Here is a 7,757-nt window from a genome sequence, read left to right as displayed (position 1 = left end):
CCAGCCTGCAAGGTGAAGCCTCTCGGGAACTTGTTTTCAGATTGCTTTGGAGAGCTGTGAACACAAAGGAAACTTTCTTTTCTTTGAGTTTGATTTCATTATCCCTGATTAATGTGTTTCCTGTTTATGTGTCGATCAGCTGACATTAGATCAAGAACCGAAGTGGTGTCTGCTTCCTTCTCTTTAGGTGGGACACAGCCATGGAACTGAAGGGATTAGCACTGGGCCGGCTCCTGGTATTTAACTGGTACCAAGTGTTTCCTGAAAGGATTGAAAAGCAGCTCTCACGTTGCTTCCTAGTTCTAGAAGGTCTCTGAGCAGTGGGGCCTCACAGCTCTGTCTCAGGAGGTGGCCTCAGCAGACGTCCCCGAAGGCTAGATACGTCTTAGTTCCTCTCAGAGCCAAGGTGGTTCTTGCCAAAATAAAAAAAAGTAGGAAATAAAGCCACTAGAGCTACAGACTTTGGTGGTTTTCTTAATAGTAGGTAAGTAAGTAAATCAATCTATTGAAAATGTAGATACAGGTAGACTTCACACCACCAATTCTTGCTTTCTTATTAATAATAAAAATGATTCCTCTTACAGTGATTATTATGTGCCAGGCACTTGCCAAGTGTTTTACATACATTAAAAATTGGTATACGAGAAAATATAAGATATAAAATATATATCTATATAGAACGTATAAAGAACTACAAATTAAAAGACATTCCAGTAAAAAAAAAAAAAAAAAAAGACACGAACAGAAAATAGAGGAAATGCAAATGACCAATAAATATGAACAGACTGTCGACCTAAGTGGTAGCCAGAGAAATGTAGATTGCAGTGAGGTGCCATTTTTTCACTCACCCATCAGAATGGCAAAATGGAAAGTGTAGCTAAAGGTGTGGGCAAACCAATCACGCTGTAGATTAAGTTGGCGCAGGCATTCTGGAGAAATTTAAAAGTATGATGGCGCTGTGATCCAGCAATTCCAGAAACGAAAAGGGATGTTCAAGGATGTTTGCTGCTGTGTTGCTTGTTTTCAAGTAGCAGTTCTATTGAGATACAGCTTACATATGCAGTATACCCATTTAAAATGTGTAATTCAGTGGTTTTTAGTATATTCATACAGTTGTGCAACCATCACCACTATCTATTTTAGAACATTTCATCATCCCAAAAAGAAACTCCATGCCCATTATCAGTCACTACCCCTCTCCCCCCAGGCCCCTGGCAACCACTAATATACTTTCTGTCTCTGGATTTGCCTTTTCTGAATATTTCGTATAGATGGAATCATACACTATGTGGCCTTCTGTCTGGCTTCTTTCACTTAATATGTTTTTAAGGTTCATCCATGTTGTAGCCTGTGTCAGGATTTCATTCCTTTTTATAGCTGAATAATAATCCATTGTATGGATATAAAACATTGTATCCATTCATTTATTGATGGATATTTGGGTTGTTTCTACTTTTTGCCTTTTATGAATATTGCTGCTGTGAACATTTGTGTACAAGTTTTTGTGTGGACACACTTGTATGTTTTCATTTCCTTTGGGAAAAATACACACACACACACAAAATGGCTCACTGCGGCTTTTTTTTTTTTTTTGATAAGGAAAATCCAGAAACAGCTTGAATAGCCATCAGTTGGTGACGGGCCAAATAGGAGTTGTGAACTCAGAAGTCCTTAGGGACCAGGCAGGTCATGTCAGTGTCAGCAGGTGAAAATACAGGGATCAGCCACCAGGAGGGACTGGTGCTGCGCTTAATTGGAGAACACTTGGAGCTGATCTTTGCAAAATGTGGACACTTAGGCCAAGGTGAGTGTTGCCAGGACTTCTAGTCTTCAGGAGAAGATGGAAATGTGATTTTTTTTAAATGGTGTATTTCCTTAGTTAAAAACAACACCACCACCACCCCCTCCCCACTGCATTTGGAAACTCGTGTTAGAAGTCAAGATAGTGGTGGAGGTTGGGTAATGCCATACATGTAATACCAGGATTGGTTGCTGAGTAGGAAAGAAAACAGAAAAGTGTTTGTAGCATGCTACCTTTTGCATAAGAAAGGGGGTGGGGACGTATAAATAGAAAAGGAGGAAGGATAAAGGAAAAACTAGTAAATGTGGTAGCCTAGGGGGAGGGGGAGGAGCAGGCCCAAGAGACAGGAATGGAAACGACCATGAAATGTATCCTGTTTTGCTGTTTCGACTTTGGAACCATATAAATGTTTAACATAATTAATGCAGACAAACACAAAGCAAAAGGAAACAAATGACATTAACTTGGTATCCAAATTGTTAACATAACAGAAATTTTCTAATTCCTGTAAAATATAGTAATTTAATTGTAACCATGCCTTCTCCAACTTATGAAATGATGTTCAACATCACTAAGAATTTTTTTTGAATGCCAATTAAAGCAATGAGATCATTTTGCCTGTCATATTGGCAGTCATTACAACTTTTGTTGTTGGATGGATGTGGCAGAATCATTGTCTCCTGCACCATCTCCGTCTACTTGATAGAGAACCTTGCTAAGGGCAACACAGCTGCCCGAGAGGCCAGTTGCTTCCATCAAGTGAGCTGTGACTGGTCTTAACCAGCATGTCCTTCCACCCCTCTGCTCAGCGTTTGGTTCAGTAATGGGCAAGGGATGTGGTTCCCAATGTGGGGCACATCTGAGAAGATGGCTTCCCTGAATGTCCTCTAACCCAAAAGGGACTAGAGGTGGGGACACATCTGTTTTCTATTAGACATTGTTGAGGATCTGGCGCCCCTATTCTGAAGTAGTGGTCATCTTGCAATCCTCCTGGGAAGTTGGTCATGGAGGTGTTGTTGGGCCCCTAAATTAACCAACCCTAGAACTTCCTCCTATTGTACTTCTTGTTCAATGAGATGATAGTGTTTTCCTCTGTAAGCCTGTTTTAATTGGGTGTTTCTGAAATTTGGAACTGAAAGTATTCTTGGTATAGCACAGTGGTGGGAACACAGGCACAATCATTCTTGGCAGGTGATGATATACATTGGTACAACTTTGTCAGAGATCCAGTAGGGCAATATTCATCAAAACTTAAAATATGTGTATTTTTTGACCAGCAATTCTACTGCTAGGTAGAATATCTCACAGAAGAATTCTCACAGTTAAATTTTATGCACAAACTTATTTGCAATAGCAAAAACCAGGAAACAGCTTAGGTATTCATTTGTAGGGGCCTGGTTAAATAAATTAAGTATATCCTTGCAATTGGAATCTAGTAGAACCTTTTTTTTTTTTGTTAGCTATTCTACATGGGAAGATGTCTGAAATATAGTTAGTTTAGAAAGCAAGTTGTTGCAAGTCAGTGTGTATATTATGGTCACAACTAGGTAAGGAAATTATAAATAAATAACAGTATATTCTAGTTATGATGGCTCTCTGTTGTTTTTATCTCAACATCCAGTCCCTCTTTTCCTTCTAATGAGAGCACTCTGATTTCACCCCGAGGCACTGGCTCCATCCCTGACACCAGGGGGAGACACATGACCCAGGCATGGCAAAGCTGAGCATTGCAGCACCCGTAGTGATTGGCTGAGAGTGAGCACATGACCTGATGGGACTGAAACCCAATTCCACTGTGTCTGATGAGAAATTCACCGTCATTTGAATTCTTATACCCCTATCTGTAATGTGAAGTTTTTCTCTGGCTGTTCTCAAGATTTTTTTCCTTGTCTGGTTTTCAGCAGTTTGATATAATGTGTTTGGGGGGGTATGTGTGTGTGTGATTTTTTTTTTTTAACATTCTTTTTGGGTTCACTGAGATTCTTGAACCTGTGAATTTAAGTCTTTTGCCAAATTTGGGATGCTTTCAGCTATTATTTCTTCAAACATTTTCTCTGCACCAGTCTCTTTCTCCTTTCCTTCAGGAACTCAATGATGCTATTGTTAGATCTTTGGATATGGCTCCATAGGTCCCTGAGGCTGTTTATTTTTTCATTCTTTTTCACCCTGTAATTTCTATTGATCTATCTTCAACCTTACTGGCTCTGTCTTCTGTCATCTCCATTCTGTTATAGGGCCCATGCAGTGGTTCTTTTTTAGATTTCAGACACAGTAATGCGTCACTTACTTAATGATGGGTGTATGTTCTGAGAAATGTGATGTTATATGATTTAGTCATTGTGGGAACATCACAGAGTGTACTTATACAAACCTAGATGGTATAGTCTACTATGTACAGAGCCCACTGCTCGTAGACTGCAAACCTGTACAGCATGTTACTGTACTGAATACTGTAAGCAATTAAAACACAATGGTATTTGTGTATCTAAACATAGAAAAGGCACAGTAAAAATATGATATAAAAGATAATAAATGGTACACCTGTACAGGGCACTTACCATGAAAGGAGCTTGCAGGACTGGAGGTTGCTCTGGGTGAGTCAGTGAGTGAGTGGTGAGTGTGAAGGCCTAGGACATTACTGTACACTATTGTACACTTTATAAACTATCCTTAGGCTGCACTAAATTTATTTTAAAAATAAAGCAATTGTGCTACAACATTAGGACAGCTATGACAGCACTAAGGTAGGAATTTTTCAGCTCCATTATAATCTTATGGGACCACTGTGGTATATGCAGTCCATCCTTGACCAAAATGTCATTATGCAGTGCATGACTGAATTGTGTTTTCAAGTTCTAAATTCTTCATATGGTCCTTTTTTAAAAAAAAAAAAAAAGTTTCTATTTATCTGCTAAAAACTTGTTCCATTCATTTTGAGACCATAACCTCATGCAGGATAGCTATGATAGTTGCTTTAAAATCCTTGGTAATTTCAACATCTGTGTCATCACAGGGTTGGCAGCTGTTGATTGTCTTTTCCCTTGTGAATTGGTCAGATGTTCCTGGTTCTTGGTATGTTGAATAATTCTGGATTATATCTTCTATATTTGCAATGTTGTATTATTTTGTGAGTTTTCGGGTCCTGTTACATTCTCTGAAGAATGTTGGAATGTTGTGTTTGTTTGGTTTTTTTGTTGTTGTTGTTGTTTCATTTTTAGCAGACCATCAACCTGGTTAAGACTACAAGTTTCTCTTTCCTTGTGTGGACAGAGGTCCCAATGGCAGTTCAGTTTTCAAAGCCTTTGCTGTTTGGGTCTGCCCTCGCATCTGCCACTCAGGGACCTAGGTGGTGGTTTATAACACAGCTCAGTTCTCAAACCTTTTGCTGTGTTTCTTTGCGTGTGCTCCATGGAAGTGCTGTTGGGACTTGTGTTAGTTCATAGGTAGAATTAGGGGAGCCCCTTCTTAAGCTTCCTTCCCTCCAAAATTTCCTCTACACTCCCTGACTCCCAAGGTCTCCTTTTCCAGGTCCCTCTGAGCTGGAAGATGAGGTTCTGTAGGAAGATCAGCCTCCTGTATTGTAGCATGGTTCTGTGTGATTGAGCCTACTTTGCGGGTAAACCGGTGAGAAAAAAGACAGAAAAAATAATAGGGATTCTTCTTACACTTTTCACACAACAGGAACCCTTTCTCCTGGTTCCTCTATTTAGAAATATGGGTTTTCTCTCAGGACTTTAGCCACTACCAACATGGCACTGCAGTTCTGCAACAGGGACCAGCTCAGGGTAGGACTGGAAAAAAAATGAGAAAAGAACAATCCAGACCTTCTCCTCCACTCTCCTGCTCAAGGGGCCACGTTCCCCAGTCTCTACCTATACAGCCTGGTTCTCTTGGGAGTTTTGCTGTGTGTACCTGCTATGCAGCTCCCTGTTGAGCCCACCCTCAGGCCAAGGCCACTACATAAAGGAGGAAAAATAACAGCCAGGAACCCAGTCTCTGCCATACTGGTTTTTCTTCATGTTTGGACTTTCCTTCCCAACCTGCCTACTATTATTTACTTTTCAGTTTTCAGGTAATTGCTTTCTGTGTTTTTCCAAGGTTTCAGTTGTAATCAGCGGGAGAGGTAGGGGAGTCCCCCCTTACCTTCTTAGATACCCTTCCCACAGATGTGACTTGCTCTTTCCTTGGGTCTGGGGATGATCTGAGAGGCAGAGAGCCAACGACAGACCCTTGCATGCCAGGCTTGGGGTTTTTCTGGTGACACAATCTCATAAAACCCAGATTGATTGCTCATTAATTTTATTTCTAGGGCCGTATTGATAAATTTACCTTAGCCAGTGATTTCTGCAAGTCAGGCTACCCTTGAGCCCTGAAAATCCTGCCACTTCCATCATGTGTTGTGTGGACTACCTGACTTAGTGTGCAAGGAGCAGCTGCTACCCAGCCCCAGTGTTCTCCACCCAGTGGCCTTAGCCCAGGGCCTGGATGGTGAGCCCTGGGCTGGGGTGGGATGGCAAGGAGCCTGCACTGGATGCCAGGATGTACTACTCAGACTCTTATCCCCTTCAGGATTAGAGGACTTGTTCCCCGAGCTGCCGAAAGTGCTACCAGCAGATAGCGCTCAAGTCAGCCCTCTCCAGAACTGCCTTGGTCAAACAGCAACACCTGGCCCAAAGTCACGTCTCTCCCCAGGGTAGCCTGTATCTAATATGATTTATGCAGGTTTATAAAGTCCCTGCCTCTTTATCCCAAATTGGGACAACTCCGAAAAGCCATCTGGCTTCTGAGGTCCCCATGGAGTCGGCTGGGCCTGTCACTGAGACTACATCATAGTGCAAAGCCTTCTGCTGTCTAGCGTGCCTTGCTTCCCTTTTCTCTTCCAGTACCCACATGCTGGTCTCAAGAGCCATCCGCCAGGAGGCTCCTGCATGCCAACCTCCACCCCAAAGTAGCTTCCCAGGGAACCAAACCTGAGACTGAAACTTTCTTCACCGACAGGCCCAGGTGTGTCCCCAATCTGCAGTGAATGCAAGGCTCTGGCACAGGCACCAGAGGAGAGGCTGTGTCAGCTGCATGGTGGCCTGGGTCAAGCTTCTATTCTTCAGACTTGTGAAGGTTTGGGTTTCACACATCAAGTATTTTCCTTCTGGGCTGCCCACTGGTTTTACTAACCACAGCCAGCGAGGTCTGCGGGTCAGACCATTCCTTGAGAGCTGATTTGCACCCACCCATACAAGTGAGGCATCCCACTTTGCCTCAGCCAGTGGAATGTCTCTCAGTCCCTGCTCAGACTAGGAATTCCATTTCAATGGCCTGCTTGCCACCAGCCACCACGCCTGGCCAGTAAAGAACTTTCAATGATCCCAGTGCTTCTGTCATCAGCCCATTTCATAAATCAAGGGTGAAGCCCTCTGAGCCCTTTTGGGAGAAATAATTGAGGGGGGAGATGGTCAGTGGCAGGTTCCTGTGCTCTGTCTAGCCTAGCATTCCTGCCCAAAGTCTCTGGATTTTTCCTCAATCCCAGGCCAAAGGCAATGCACCCAGGCACAGGCCTGTGTTTGGTTCAGGGTGGCACTGGCTCCTCCAAAAACTGCTGGCATCATGCCCTGTGTGCAAGTTGGTACAAAAACACTGACTCCCATTAGCACATGGTCCTTGCATTCAGCTCGACCCAAATCACATTCTGCTGTCTGGGGCTGGGTTTGCTCATACTTCCCCCCACCCCACTAAGAAGTCTCAGGTTTCTAGAGATGTAAGTTGGTGCGTTCTTGTCATTTTTTTTCCTAGGTGTTCCTCTTCTTCTCCCTCCTCTGTTCTGAGTTTGGTCCTTGGGCAGTTCTCTGATCACCCAGAGAACATCAGTGGAGGCGAGGCCGAGGGCGTGCTCAGCTCCCCCCGCCCCGGGGGCATGGCTCGCCTGGGCTGTGGGATGTTTCAGAGGAATTACAAGATGTCC

Source organism: Cynocephalus volans, chromosome 3 (genome assembly GCF_027409185.1).
Source record: "Cynocephalus volans isolate mCynVol1 chromosome 3, mCynVol1.pri, whole genome shotgun sequence".
Classification (NCBI taxonomy): domain Eukaryota; kingdom Metazoa; phylum Chordata; class Mammalia; order Dermoptera; family Cynocephalidae; genus Cynocephalus; species Cynocephalus volans.
Note: the sequence above shows the minus strand (reverse complement) of the source record.